We start from the raw sequence: 16,692 nt of genomic DNA on the forward strand, positions 1-16,692 counted from the left end.
TTTCTGACATTAAACATCCACTGTATTGTAATAGTTTATTGTTATTACTTGGTCAAACTTGTTTAAATGGGTGGTCAAAAGGTCATTGTCTTCAAAACCTGTAATAGTCCTATTACCACTTAACTAAACTTTGGCTTATTTTGTGATAAGATGATTTAAAGCTCTAGAGGTGAAAAGGTCTGTATTAACCCTTTGTCATTGCTGAAGACCACAAGTCAGGAATATTCTGCATTACAATATTAGTGAATATGCTCCCTTGTGCCCTGTTTTTGTTTCATTTAGCATAAAATTTGTAAATTTATCTGTCTGCAAATAAAAATAATAATAAAATAATACTTTGTATCCTGATTTAACTTCTGTGATTCAATTGTAGCCTTCAAGTACAATGTAGGTTTGTGTTTTTTAAATGGTTCCTTCCTCTCTCCCTTTTTTTTTTTTTTTTTTTTTTTTTGTTGAGTGTTTATGCTTATAGAGTTGAGAAAACAGAGCTGCAAAAGCTGTCCTAACCTTGTGAGAATACAAAATCAGTAGAAAAAAAAGAAGAAAAAAAAAAAGTAGAAAAAAAAGTAGACAAAAAGAGCAGTGTGAATTTGTGAGTGACTTCTCTATGTACCCATAAGATATTCACTAACATTAATCAGGCCAAGTGTCATACAAAGAAGGATCAAGCTTTTCTGACATCTACCTGCCTTTACTCACCTCTGAGACTTACAGCTCACTTTGGAGGAGAGTGCTTGGTTGTCGGAAGTATGCTCATGAATCAGATGCTGTTCAAGACTTGGATGCTGAACATTCTGAGATCATCTCAAGCTGCCTCAACTGGTCTCAAGAGGGCTGTTACTGTTAGAGTTATCAGTGTTATAATGCCAGACTTGATCTAGGGAGGTACAGTGAGGTCAGAACACCAGAGCAATGGCATGAGTCATTACTGAAATGATGCCTGCATGACTGGTATGGCTTTAATATCTTTTTTTTTTTTTTTTTTTTTTTTTTTTTTTTTTTTTTTTTTTTTTTTTTTTAAGCAGTGTGCAGTGATTATCAACAGTGCAAAATCCCACCTGTGTAAAAATAACTATTTAATAAATAGTGCAGTTGATAATTTTAAAGAAAATACGTTTAGCAGTAATAATTTAGATTATGAAGACATTGTTAAAACACATGATAAGCTAACAGAGCTAAAACTGTAAGGTTGGGAAATATGGTTATATGCACATTATATTGAGGACCGGAAATGAGATACATGGTCAGGTTGTTCTAGCCTATATAGGTGTGCTTGTCATGGCTGTCTAATTTCTGAATTCTTCACTAACATATATTTTCTCTTTCACTCAGAAATATTTATGAATATTACATTATATAAACACATCTAGAAAAATGTTCATAGCTTTATATATTTCTATTAGAGAAACCAAGATATATATACCTACATCTTTTACTTCAAGGAAGCATGTAATCATCAGCTCCTGGAAGAGCTGATTCTTCAACCTTTCAGTCTTCAGAAGAGTCACTAATCATCCCTTATCATCATCAACACCAGTTAGCCAAATTAACTGAAGCGACTTGAGACTTAACAAGTTTCTATTCTAATTCAGTCATTAACTTGGTGTATCAATTACCCAATAATTTTTAGCAGGTATCTTAAATGTTCTCTTACATATCAAGATATAGCATGAAATCAAACAATTAAGGAATGAGTGCATCTACAAGGTCAGTTTATTTCCCAGTTTTGCTCCAGGGCATTGGTCCATTGACTGTGCAAATTACACTCGTGCTAGTTTGTTTCTATGCTCTCTTTGTTCTCAGAGAATCAACTAGCTGTCTCCAGAGTAAAATTTGGACTTCACTGAAATTATGGCTTCCAATTGTGTCAGCTCATCTTAGTCATCAGCTGTGTCTAGATAGATATCAGATATACTAAGAAGGTACAGAGTTTTTCACTTTGGCTTGCATGGTCCACAACTATTTCAGGAGGCCACATAAGTTCTGTAAACATATCTACTATCTTGCTAATTTTCGCCTGGTAACAAGGATGGTAACAAGATGGCTTACCCCATCTCTTTGCTTTAAGGTATACTAAAAAGAACAAATTAAACAGTATTATTATTAATTTTGTATTGCTATGGCTGAGATGAGATATGATGAGCTGGAAAGAACATTGAACTGAATACTGTTAAAACCAAGAAGACAGTTGCAGTATCAAGAGGAGAAAAAAAATCCAGGTATGGACAAGTGTTTTGACTGTGGGAGCAGGCATTTAAACACACTCTACTGTAGCAAGTGCTTCAAATACTACATTGAAACACTTTTCATATTATGGATTTACTTGAATGGTGAAGGCTAATCTATATAAAATAAGAACAGGTAAGAATAACATTGGTAATCCAAGACAATTGGAAGATGACAAACATTTGCATTTTCAAGCTTTTCTCCTACTTTTACAACGTATTTATTTGTAAGACAAAACAGCTGGAGAGAGAAATTTGTAATTGAAGATTTTTTTCAAGACCATTTAATCTGTATTAATGTGACCCCATGCTGTTATCATGACCAGTGAGACCTATGATGACTTGCTGAGTAAATGCTACTTGTTAAACTTGCAACTACCTAGGAGCAGCATTAATTATAGCAAGAAGTTTAAATCCAGAAAAAGATTCAATTGTTGAAGTCTGAATGAAAGCCACATGACTTCTTTTAAATTCATATTAGAAAAAACATATTTTGTCTTCCTGTTCCATACAGCTAACTGTATGCTCTTAAAAGACGCAACTCCTTTTCTGTTCCTAAACTATTGCTGGTATGTTCATGGACATACTGGAGAGTCCAGCAAAGGGCCACCAAGATGATCAAGGAACTGGAGCACTTCTATGAGGAAAGGCTGAGAGCGTTGGGACCGTTTAGCCTGAAGAAGAGGAGGCTCAGGGGGATCTTATCAATGTGTATAAATGCCTGAAGGGAAAGTAGAAGGAGACAGGCTCGTTTCAGTGGTGCTAAGTGACAGAAAAAGAGGCAATGGGCACAAACTGAAACAGAGGAGATTCCATCTAAACACCAGGAAGTACTTCTTTACTGTGCAGGTGACAGCACTGGCAGAGGTTGCCCTGAGAGGTTGTAGATTGTCCCTCCTTGGAGATCTTCAAAAGACACCAGGACATGGTCCCGGACAATTTGCTCTAGGTGACCCATCTTGAGCAGGGTGGTTGGACCTGATGACCTCCAGAGGTCCCTTCCAACCTCATCTCTTCTGTTATTCTGTGATCTTGTACTTAATGGTATAATTGTTAATTTTGGATGAAACTCTTGCTTCAGTTTTTGGACTCTACTGCAGTCAGGATCAGAGAGTTAGTTTAATTATCATGTACTTCTTTGTACAAAGATCACAAAAATATCAAGAGCGGAGACAAATAATACATTGGTTTATAATGTTTTTAATACATGGGTTTTAGTCTGTGCATTTATTTAGTGCTAGGAACCAGCCATTTCAAGCAGAGACATAGTCCTGCTAAAATGCCTTTATATTTCCTTAGTAAGAATTTCAGGTATTGAAATAGACCTGAAAGGTAACATTAATAAATAAATAGCCTCAGTTAACTGTATGAAAAGTGGAGCTGATAAAGGAATCTATCAATTGATTATGAAAAGATATTAAGTATGAACCCTGTTTTACCTTGTGATCATAAATATTAATCAAACTACTGGCTCTTGATGGGTTAAAGTCTAATTCCAATCTTTGAGTGAAAATAGACATTGGCACTTGAAAAGAAAGGTTTTGATATAGATGGAAAGAGAATTCTTCAAACTCTTCAAAACATTTTTACTTTTGAGTTTGAAGCACTTTTTATTATTCTGGTTTAGAAAGAGTTATATGCAATCTCTATGCTGGTGGTCTATGAATTTCATAGAAGCATAGGATGGTTTGGGTTCAAAAAGACCTCTAGTTCCACCCCCCCCACCGCCCTTGTTGATGTTTATACGTCACATGTAAATTGTATGTTATAATCTTTTATAGAATACTGTCATCATGATTACTAGATATTGATTAAAAAAAAAAAAAAAAAAAAAAAAAAGAAAAGAAAAGAAAAGAAATGAGAGCTCTGCAGAACTATTCACCATTCCCAAGAATGTGAAATGTATTTGTTTGATATTTTCCATTACAATATTTTTCATGGTCCTCCATTTGTTTCTTAGTCCTGCCATTGCACAGCTGTTGGTAAGAACTGACATTACAGATGTAATATCTTTCATTTACTTCCCCGTGTATGAATGTATTAAGCTTCATGAGGATAGCTTATATCACACCTAACTGAGTTTTCTAACATATTACTTCCTTTTTGTAGAGGTGTTACTGTGATTATTTCAAGCAAAATACAAAGGATTCTTTGTCTTTCATGTTGAAATTAAACAGTACTTCAGAAATATATATATGGGCTGTTTCCAACAGCACTGAAGTTTTCTTCAATTAGTCCAGATTGAATAGTCTCTGACAACTGTACTGTGAAATTACAGAAAGAACAGGCCAGATATTCAGGATTATTTTGAATCTCATCCTTTCTAGTTGCAAAGAAATGCCATTTATCATATCCTAAATTAAACAGCTGGAGAGCTGCTATAATTTTTCAGTGGACTGTATGTTGTCATTTGCAAGGTTATTTGAAAATCCTTTGGTAAATGAACCACATGTGTACATGCTGCAACTGTTTACTTACAACAACATGTATTATTCAAATGCTGTGTTTCCTAGTTGATCTACCATTTATATATTGTACAAGATGTGCAAAACTTATCACCCCCTGAAATAATTGTTCATTATTACTACTGTTGTCCTAATATGCAATCTTCTAAGTATATTTTAGGATCAAACCCATCACAGTATGTACTTATTTTTGCTTAGTTTTATGGAGTACTTCATGGCCGGCTTACCATTTAAAATCAGAGATGAGACTCTAAGACTGAGATGACATTTCTCTATTAATTTTATTGATTCAGCAAAATATTAAGAAATTGTTTAATTTTTCTTCTTCATCTGTTTTCAAAACCAGAAGCACTCAGCACTCTAGTGGCTGTGAAAATGGAAAATCCTGTGGGATTCCAAGTTTCCCCATGAATTTAGTGGAATGTGATGCGTCTATGCAACAGTAATATTAATTATCAAACATAGGAAAAACACTTTTATTGGCCTTCTCTTTTGTTTCATTAATAATTTCCTTAGATTAAATTGAGTTATTACATGAATTTATTTTCCACATATTGCCTAATATTTTTAAACCATACCTGGAGTAAGCTATTTTATGTCTTTTTTTTTTTTTGTCTTTTTTTTTTTTTTTTTTTTGTGTGTGTGTGTGTTTGTTTGTTTGTTTGTTTTTCATTTCCAAGTACCAATGAACATAATTTCTTTCTAGGTTCCTTATATTTGTGTCTTTGTTCTTCATTTGTCTTTATTCTTGGATTAGAATTCCAGCTTTATTTGTCATATTCATGTCTTTTCATCTTTACACACTGACCAGTGAAACCATCAACATTCACAGATAAAATCATTCATATCTATAATAGACTATGTTTTGAAATTTTTAAACTTGGAAAATATTATTTTATATTCCTTTTTTATTTTTTGTTCCCCCCCAAAAAAAAATCTTCATGGAAATTCTTAGATTTGCTTGTACTTGTTTCGATTATACCCTTAATAATTTTGATTTATATGCCCCCTTTGATCACAGATTCAAGTCCTGTCAGGGATGACTCATATAGCAGATGAACTGAGGATAACCATTTTTTGTAGGAGGTATTGGAAATCCTGTTCACCTTCTCTTGACATTGAGATTCTGTTCTAGTCAGCATGAAGGTTGCACTTTTGCATAACTCTAATACTGGAGCCTAGAAAATGGACTTAACTTTATGTGATAGTGACACTAATGAAATTTTCTCAATTGTTTTTAATTTCCTCTTTCTCAAAAGGTTGCTTCCAACTCATCTGTTCTGTATTTCTTTTGAGACAAAAACAAGCAATGCCTCAAATTTATCAATACCATCACATTATGATTTAGTTGCTTACAGTTGCTTACAGGATCACTGTAAGTACAGATACCTAGTTGTCCTGGAAGTGTTTGTAAGCTACCACTGTTTCTGAGATCATTCTCTTGTATGGAGCTGTACAAAGTAAGTTGTACAGCATCAAAGTATGGATGCTGTGCACAGTAAGGAGGAAAATTTCAACTTCAGCATGGAGTTTCATTCACTTAATGTCTACGTGTTCTGAGAAATCCTCTTATTGGTTGGGAATTAAGTCTTGTTCTTAGACTTTTATCTATTTATGGCAAAAGCATTGAACATGAAAAATCTTGTTATAGATGCATTACAGAAGTGACCTTTCATGGTTGCAACAGCAGAAAATTTGGAAAGCTAAACACCTTGTTTCAGAGGCTTGATTTCGTCTGAAAAATTAGAAAATGAATCTTTGTATAGATGCTTTAGATACAAGCCCTTTTCTGATCCTACAGAAGAAAGTTCTCTGAAGTCCTTCAGAATTTATTTCTCAGTTATATTCAGTTGCATACAGCTCCATTAGTTTAATTCTCCTCTCACAAAGAAGTTCAATTACAAATATTTATTCCAAATGCCTCCTTTATGAGTCTCAATAGTTGGTGTTATCAGTCAATTATAGTTTAATGATAAAGTCAGCAAGTCAGTCCTAGAAAAGACCAGGATCTGAAACTTTATGGGGCAGGGTCAAACAAACTCTTCTTAGAGAGTTTTTGAGTCTCACTGTTAGAAGTGGGAATTGCAGTAAAGAAATCATGCTTCCATCAATGTCTACTTGGTAAATGCAATTTTGTTGTTATCGTTGTTGAATTTTTTCAACAAAAAAAATTGTAGAGGCCTATTTGTAAATAGATAGAATAACTAGTTCTAGAATGCAAACTTTTTCTTCAGCCAGCTATCTCAATTCCAGATGCACATCAGACCTTTATAATGATCATACTGAACTGAAGAGCATAAGAGCATAAGAGCTTCTTTTCCCCAGCATGACAACTTATATTTTAACAAATGTTTGACAAAGAGTTCTCTTGTGATGACTAAACCTATCAAAAGAAATTAATGAAGAGGTTTATGAGCTTGCAGATAGTCTGTTCCAACTACATTGGATTTATATAAGATTTAATAAAACTTTGCTTGGAATGACAGCTCAACACCCGCTTCAAACTAAGTTCAATTAAATTAGCATTCCAACACAGGATATTAGTTTCATGGTGCATAGAGAAATTATAGGCTGATATTTGCATATATTGAAATCCACAAGGGGAATGAAGCATATAAAAAAAGGAATAAGTAGTAACAAATTAATTTATTAGAAGATCAGCCTAGAAAATATAATGCAAACTAAAATAATTTTTATAAATGTTTCCAGTGAAAAATATATCAACACATTACTGAAAAATAAAAAAATGACTTCCTGTATCATCCTCTATCTTTTAGTCTAGGTTTCCTAGGCCATTAATTTTCTGGTTTAAAAACAAATAAATAAATAAAATAAAATAATAATAAAAACAAACAAACAAACAAACAAGGAAACAAGGAGATACAACAAAATAAAGCTTTCAAGTAATCAAGATACTTCTTGCAATTACTTCCATTCCGTTTTTAGTGGAGTGAAGTTAGAAGGTGTATTGCATAATGTGTTCAAATTTTTATAGTGGGATTTGTCTCAGTAAGTATGTACCATAGATGTTTGTATCTGAGCTCTCTGAAGTCAATAAAATCTGATCATAGTCAGTGAGGTTTAGGGCACAATTCATCTCATTGTAAAGAAAAAAAAAAAAAATTATTCAGAATACCTGCTCCAGAAAAACTGTTCCATTCCTTTCATTCACTAATATTAACATGTTAATAAATTATTTGATAAACTGATTTGATGACTTCTGTAAGATTTATTTTCTAGGGTGGGACTTGGAGATCTGTGTTTATCTCAGCAACTACTGTTGCTTGTTTCCATTTTACGTGTGCTCACCTATTCTTATTTGTGAAAAGTGTTTCTTTGATTATTTCTTTGATTTATACAAAGTGCTACAGAATAATTAGGTAATGTTGAACTCTTGTTATCTATTGTATTTATATATATTTTTATTTTACAATTATCATTATGAAGAATATTGGCTGCACTGTACAAATTAAGCTATTTTGACTTGTGTCATAATTACTGAGGTAGAAAATCATCATTACTCATCTTTACATCATATAAGTTAAAGAATAAACAAACTTCTCTTAAAATGTGGTCCCTACCATATTTTTAAACATGATTAAAAGAAAAAGATCACTTATATAATTAAAATGTTACTACACCTGTTGATTTTTAACCACCTAATATTGACATTTAACATTTTTGTAGCTCTTCACATGTCCTTAGTGATTTTTTTAACCACATATAATAGAGTAATCAGTAGGTAAAAAATGGCTATGCACAACTCAAAACCATTATTCTTATATTTGTAATTCTGTCCTTCTACATTTACATTTAATTAGAAGTTCGGTTCATCTCCTTATGCAAAAACTTTTTCATTGTTCAGATGGATAAATCTGTAAATTGTCTTAAAAAAAAATCTTACTAAATATATACTGGTCAGTGCATTGCATACTGAAACAGAGATGTGTTGTAGTTCAGAGAGTTTTAAATGTGAACATGCATGCCTTATTACAACAAAATATTTTTTCTTTTTTATATGATACTTTTTGATAATAATTGATGAGTCTAGCCATAAACGGTGGTTGGTGGTGGTGGTGGTGAAATCATCTGATCTTTGACAGTTCTAGCTTTGAATTCCAATTCTTTTTTGGGACAAGTACGAGGAGGTTTGTGTCAAGAGGAGGCTTGAGTCATGAAGCAAAATGTTAATTTAAACTTTGAATTTCTCACTTTTTACTGTTGAAACTTTCACCTGGTTTTAAAAAAATACATAAGAGCTACGATTGTAAGATTTAATATTATAAGATTATAGAAAACTGAACTAATCAACACTTATTTCCCCATAGAGAACAAATAGAATTTTTAATTCCATTTCTTTAGTTTACTTCTGATATTCATTCTCCTCCTACCTTTTTTCATCCTCTCTGTCTGTGTCCATATAAACCAGGCTTAAACCAAGTCACACATGGCCTAAGCAAAGGCAATTTTATCTAATTGTGAAGAATATAACTTAATACAAGATTCCTTTAATATTGTATTTATTGGGTACAGGTGTCCAGGTGCTGGCAGTGGGGTTCTGCAGGTATCCTCTGTGCGGTGAGGCCTGGGCTGCCTCATGCTGGACATGGCCAGTTCTATCTGGCTCCAACGGCCTCACTGTAGGGCCCAGCTGGGCCCAGCAGCCATGGTGGTGGTGCCTCTGAACAACTTGGTTGAGTTTCTAGTGTTTCTGTGAAAACATATTTGATTCCTAAAATGAATGAAGAATATATGTAGCAATCTCTTCAGTGTATGTAATACATGCATTTTGTTATTTTATGCCATTAGTTGCTTATTTTTGCTCTTACAGCACCTTGTAAGGTAAAATTTCACAACAGGACAAATGTTCCTATGGACTTTAAGGTAGTATTGGTGAAGTGTTTTGATTGTCAGTATTTGCGATCAATATAGTTGCAGAGTTAAATTATTTGCTGTTTATTTTGGCTAAGCTTTTATTGTTTATACCAAGGTAAAATAAGTCCATTTATCATCTTTATAATGTAATAGCACTGTTTGTGGATCTACTGTTAATATTTCCCATTCCTCTGGGAATGAGCTGAAGCAACTCTCCTGTGAAGAAACACTGAGGGAGTTGGGGTTGTTCAGCCTGAAGAAGGGAAATCTCCTTAGCAGTTTTCTAGTAACTGAAGGGGGGCTACAAGAGGTCTGGAGAGGGACTGTTTTTCAGTGTAGCGACAGGATAAAGGGCAATGGCTTTAAACTAAAACCATAGATTTACATTAGATGTAAGGAATAAATTATTTTTTTCTGAGGGTTGTGAGGCAGTGGAACAGGTTGCCCAAAGAAGTTGTGGATGCCCTATTACTGAAGGTGTTCAAGGCCATATTAGATAGGTCTTTGAGCAACGTGGTGTAGTGGAAGGTGGCCCTGCCCATGGCACGTGGTTGGAATCATATGATCATTAGGTCTGATCAAGTAGGTCTTGTCCTACTCAGACTATTCTATGATTCTATGTTTCTGTATTTAAGGAAGGGAAGAAAATGCCAACAGCATTACATTGATACTCCATGGCAGAGCAGGTTCACCTCAAAAGTGATTGCAGCCCTTGGGTAAGCAATGCCAGAGCAGAAAAAATGAATAGGAAGGAAGGAGCAAGGGAAGGAAAAAGTAAGGAGCATAGAGTAGTAGGAGAAAATCTCTGTGCCTTGACCTCAGCCTCCTGATCTGCTTGCTGTCTCATGGAATGGACTGAGTGTAACCTGCAGAGGTAACTGGGGGGCAGGCACAAATGTCTAGAGTGAAGCTGAGCTAGTGAAAGCGGAAGGAAGGGTGTTTTCCCTAAGTATTTAAATGTTTGTATTTGTTTCTCAGTGTTTGAATTTGTAATTAAATGTCTAAAATTAAATTCCCCAAGTCAAATCCATTTTGCCTGAGACAGTAATCATGGAAGGATTTCCCTGTTCTTATTCTGACCTAGAATTTTTCTTGCTTTTAATCTTTGTATTTTCTTCCCTGGCCTGCTGGGCAGGGTGGGGACAACAAGGAAATGAGAAGTGGCTGTGATGGTACTCAACTGCTAGCAATGGCCACTCCACTATGAAATTGCACTTAAATGAATCTGAGCCTGAATAATCATTTACATCCTTTGGAAATGCATCTGTGAGGAGTACCCAGCCATGCAATTCAAAAATGCTTGGGCTGAAATAATGCTATAGATATTTCAGTCAAGAAATCAGGTTGAATCAGGGGTCCCTTCCAACTCAGGATATTCTATGATTCTATGATTCTACAAATCAGACTACATTACCAAGAGAGAATATAAAATTTATTTTTAATTTATTTACTTCACTTTCACAGAATAGGCCACAGAGCTTGCATTTTTTTATGGCAAATCATGTCCTTGGTCAATCAGATGCAATAAATTGACAGTTTCTGTTAACAGACTATTATAAAAACGTATCTTTTAATACTCTGAATAACTATTATTTTCTGTAAGTAAAGGATTTTATTTTGTACTGTCCTAACCACTCTAGCAACCACCTTGGTTTATTATCTTTTTCCTTCCTTCTTACCTTCTTCCTTCCTTCTTTCCTTCCTTCTTTCTTTTTCCCTATCTTTGTTACCAAAAGGACCGATTGGTTTATGAATAAAATCACAGTGGAGCTATTGGCATCCTGACCAGCAGTGAACTTCATCAATGTATATGCACCATAAGGAAGAAGATCAATTTGGCAGTAACAGGTAGTAGTTTTGCTGATAATCTTTAAGTATTCTGAGACTACTGAAAGAAATTATCAAATCCCTGTTCAACTTCTTAGTATTAGAGGTGAAGTTTTGAGTTTATAAATCTTGTGGAAGTGATACAGGTTAAAGTTTGTCTTCATCTGAGAACCATTAGAATGAAGGTTTTGAATTAATCTGTGATATTAGGACCATGGTCATCATTCCCAGAGAGGCTTCACAGTATATTCGAAGACATCTTCTCAAAGACAGTTTTGGTTTTAAAAATGTTGGAAACTGAATGGTCTACATTATGAACTAGACAAATTTCATACTTTTACAGGAAACTGAAATACATGTAGCAGCTACATGTATTTCAGTTTCCTGTAAAAGTATGAAATTTGTCTAGTGATCTAATTGCTTGTAACTAAATGCACAACTTAAGTGTATAAGCTCCTGAAGGAATTTTAGATTTTAAATCCCTGTCTGAGAGGCATAAAAAATGCATCTGTTGGTGAGCTGTGAAAGCTGGCATTGGGGGGATCTGATGTTTCTTTTTCTGGGCTCTTCCTGTTGTCTGCTGGACTATTTGGGGTTACCAGTCTGGCTGATGTGAATTCTGGTTCTCATTCAATATGAGAATGGAAAAGCAGTGTATAATTTAATACTGGGATTTTCATTACCAGCTGGACATGTAAAGTTTTAGGTATTATATTGCTAGTGGTTTAGTGCTTACATCCTCTTCTTAATGAGTCAAATGCCTGTGCAACAGTCTGAGAGGTTTCCAGAGATTATCATAATCATAGAATGACTCAGGTTTAAAGATAATTCAGTTTCCAACTCCATGCCATGGGCAGGAATGCCTGATGCCCATGTGGTCTGGGGCCTTGTCCAACCTGTTTTTGAACACTTCTAGGGATGGGGCATCCACAGTTTCTCTGAGCAACCTGTTCCTGTGCTTCACCACCCTCTGAGTGAAGAATTTCCTCCTAAAATCTAATCTAATTCTCCTCTCTTAGTTTAAAACCATTCCCCATCGTACTGTTATTATCTGATTGAGTGAAAAGTTGCTGAGATATCATGTTACATTTTTGGCCTTCAGCTGCAATGAAAAATAACAGTATTTGACTATTTAGAAACAAGAAAAAAATATTCTACTCTGAAGTAATGTGGCTTAGCCCATTACACTGCTATAGTCTAACAGTCTAGTTTTATGATTGGGTTTAAAAATAATAAATAATAAAAAAATAACTACATGTTTTGAAATGTTTCAACTGCCATCAGTAATAACATCACTTTACTTCAGTAGATGTATTGTTGTATAGCTTATAATTAAATAAAATGTTTTGAATGAATTTTGTGTTGCTAAACCAGAAAATAATACATTTCTGATTAAAATATCACAAAAGTTATTGGCATATGTAGCCAACCTGTTTTGATACCAATAAGGAAAATTTATTGGAGAATATCTTTGATATCACATTAGAAGAACTTTCATTGAAAATGCTACCAAAATTAATTTCCTCATCTGAGAATATGACAGTGAACCACTGTAATTACAGTGAACTACTGTAATAACCATGGAGAAAGTTCAGAAGGTACATTTCTTGGCTGTAATTTCTTGGCTGTAGTTTGTGATTGCTTTGAAATATATATATATATATATATATTTTGTACTCAAATAAGTGAAAAATTGGAGATTTTTTGCTTTTTGGTGGGCATTTCTTTTATTATTTATTTATTTATTTATTTATTTATTTATTTTCGTTTATCTAATTTTTTAAAATAGAGACTTAAAATACATTTTTTTTTCTGTTGTAACTTTCCAAATCCTGTAATGATGGAGAAGGAAAATATAGTAGCAGCCTTTGGAAAATGGGTAAAATGCACCAAGTTTTACTTTTTATTTTACCAATTGAGTTAAATGGTATAAAATGTGAAAAAAATAGAGAAATTTCAGTATTTTCATGAAAAACTACTAAACTATTTCTTTAAAGATTTTAATCAGATTTTTCATAAATGACTCTTTATATGCATTTTAATTTGAATTAGAATATTCATTAGTGCTAGTCTTAGCAACTTCTAGTCTACATGTAAACAAATGCTTTTCTAAAGAATAGCATTCTTTATAAAGAATAGTTGAGGCTGGTAATATTTGTGGACTGATATCAAGGAAATGACTTCTGCTGACTCAGACTCTTTGCAAACAACGTTGGATAGCTGTTTCCACTTTGGAATAAAGAAATCAAAAATTGCATTGAGGCCAAAGACATTACAGTCCTCTTCCCCAACTTTCATGACTTGAAATAGACATAGTCTTGGTGAACTGCAGAGAACTGCTATATTCTCTTTTGCAAAGAAAACTGGGAGCTCAGGAAAGATAAGATGGCTTGAATCAGAATTGCTGCCTGCGTTGCTGAGCAAATATACTCCGTTGTGCACCTGCTTTTCAAATTATCCAGACTGGAATACATTGCAGTTCTTCCTCTGTGTGTCCATTTTCTTCCAAAGGATACCTTATTGTAAAGAGACATAAACCCAGGTGTCTTTCTTGTGTGCACGTGGGATGTTTCCAAATCATACACTTTTGGATCTAAGGCTGCAGAGCACACCTGCCATGTGGTGTTGATGTGGTCACTATTTGTTCATTTAAAGAAGTTTGGATCAGGTTAGTTTTTAACCCTCATTTAATTTTTACTCTTGAACGGTTTTAAGAAATTCAGAAGCAGTAGTAAATAAAGGGCATTGCTTATTTCTTCAGTGGTGCTAAACAGCTTAATGATACGTTCATTCTCTCATTTTTCCTTTCAACTCAGGCACTAAGCAATATTTTGCATATTTGTGAAGCACCAAGGAAATACAAAAATCTCTAAAAAAGATGTAAAAAAAGGAGGAAGTCAAAATAGGAAGAACATTGAAAGTGCCTCATGGAAGAAGAAGCAAGCAAACAAAAGCCATCACATCAGAATTATCATACCTGGACATGTAGATGGAGCAACACTTCCCATGTATTCATATTTTGTGATTCATTAATAGAGATCTATCGTTAGTCACATACATCTCAGGTGTACTTAAGTGACATTATGATTATGCTTTAATCTTTAATTTTTTTGAAGACCGACTTCATTGAAAAAGAAAAATGAGGGGAATATTTATATTTGAATTGTTTATATTTGCTTGTAATGCTAGTTTGCATGTCATAAAATTGCTAGATAAGATTTATATGGGAGAAGTTTTAGATTTGTCTGTGTATTACACAGTAAACATGCCAGTGAAAATCAAGAAAGGATGAGATTAATCTAGTTAATGTGACAGAATCTAGACAAGATCCAAACTTTGGGAAAGCAAAGATGCAGCAAGAAGAAGAAACAAGAAGATCAAAATGGTAAATTTTGAGTGGATCCCAAATTGTTGCTACTCGTACATCTGGGATCTGACATTGTAACTTAAATGTCAGCATTGGTCTGTTTAGACCAACAGGCAGATTAAAGGCAGCTGGCAAGGGCATAATATGCCAGCTTTAATAGTGGCACAGAAATAGTGGCAATGAACTAGGGAAATGACTTTAGATGATCACCAATAATTTTAATTGATGAAGAAAACTCATCCATTGGAAAAACCTAATTGGCAAACTAGTGAGTAAAAGTGATTTAATGTGTTCTATGGATCAGAAAATAAGACCTGGCATAGAGTATTGGCTATTAGTGCAGCTGTTGTGAAGATGATCTGCATTGGAAAATTGAACTGAAAAAAGGCATCAGTGAGCAAAAGCTTTGGGAAAATAACTGGCATTTAGTAGTATTTTCTGCAAGAAGTTGAGAATTTTTATTCTCTTGAAGTTACTACTAATCCCATAGCAAATCATTATAAAGGCAGTGTAAGAGTCAATGACAACAGACAGGGATTTGTGAGGTTTCAAAATATTAAATCAGAAAAGAAAAGAAAAGAAAAGAAAAGAAAAGAAAAGAAAAGAAAAGAAAAGAAAAGAAAAGAAAAGAAAAGAAAAGAAAAGAAAAGAAAAGAAAAGAAAAGAAAAGAAAAGAAAAGAAAAGAAAAGAAAAAGTAGAAGCCATACTGCATGATACTCAGCAAAGACATATTCTATTGTTTTAAGGCAATAACCAGGCAAAATGATTGAAAAGGAGTATTCATACAGATAAATGAATATAGATGAGTAGAAAATGAATTTAATAATTTATATTATAGAAATCAATATCTAGCTGAAAAATAGAAAGGTACGTGTCACAAAGTGCTTGTGTATGTGATAGACCTATAAGACTGAGAATTTAAAGCAGCACTTTTCTGAATGTTTTGAATGGAAGTGTTTGTGAAGAGTTGGAAAAGTTATTGAATGGAGATGTGACCTAGTGAGCTGGAGGTAAATGCCTTCTAAATCCACTGAAATAAGTAGCAGATGAAAATGTTTGTCTTTTCAAAGCAGTCAGTGAACTTTGAGGGATAGAATCATAGAATATCTGAGTTGGGAGGGACCCACAAGGATCATTGAGTCCAACTCCTGGGTCCCCAAAGGACCACCCTCCCTAAAAAATAAAAGTCAGATCATGTATCTGAGAGTGTTGTTCACATGCTTCTTGAACTCCGTCAGGCTCAGTGCCATGACCACTTCCTTGGGGAGCCTGTTCCCATGCCCAACTGACCACCCTCACAGTGAAGAACCTTTTCCTGATATCCAGCCTGAACCTTCCCTGTCACAGCTCCATGCCATTCCCTCAGGTCCTCTTGCTTGTCACCAGAGAGCAGAGCTCAGAGCCTCTCCCTCTGCTTCCCCTCGTGAAGAAGCTGTAGACTGTGATGAGATCTCCCCTCATCTCTAGGCTGAACAATCCAAGTGACTTCAGTGACTCCTCATACATCTTCCCCTGAGACCCTTTGCCATCTTTGTTGCCCTCCTTTGCATAAGATTCTTCTTACGTGTGTTACAATAAGTGAAAATCAGGTGTTTAAATCTAAGTTCCCTTTCTTCATTGCCATGGAAGAATACCAAGCATACAGTGGATGATGAGCTCCATCTTACATGCCTAATGTTTATTCTACATGTATTAAAGATAGGTGAGTTGAATCTCACCTTCTGTGTTGCTATTATTATTATTATTATTATATTTTAACTAAAGGTGTCCAGATATTTTTTGTTGTTTTACATCATTTAGGAAGGCCTGTAAATTCACTTGTAACATTGTTGTAGCAAGAATATGTTACTGAAATGTGATCTTACCTCATCTTTTTTCTATTTTGAGGTAAACCGTGATCATGATCATTTAAAAAATTAAGCTACGTGAGTC

Source organism: Aythya ferina (genome assembly GCF_964211825.1).
Source record: "Aythya ferina genome assembly, chromosome: 1".
In the NCBI taxonomy this organism is placed as follows: Eukaryota; Metazoa; Chordata; class Aves; order Anseriformes; family Anatidae; genus Aythya; species Aythya ferina.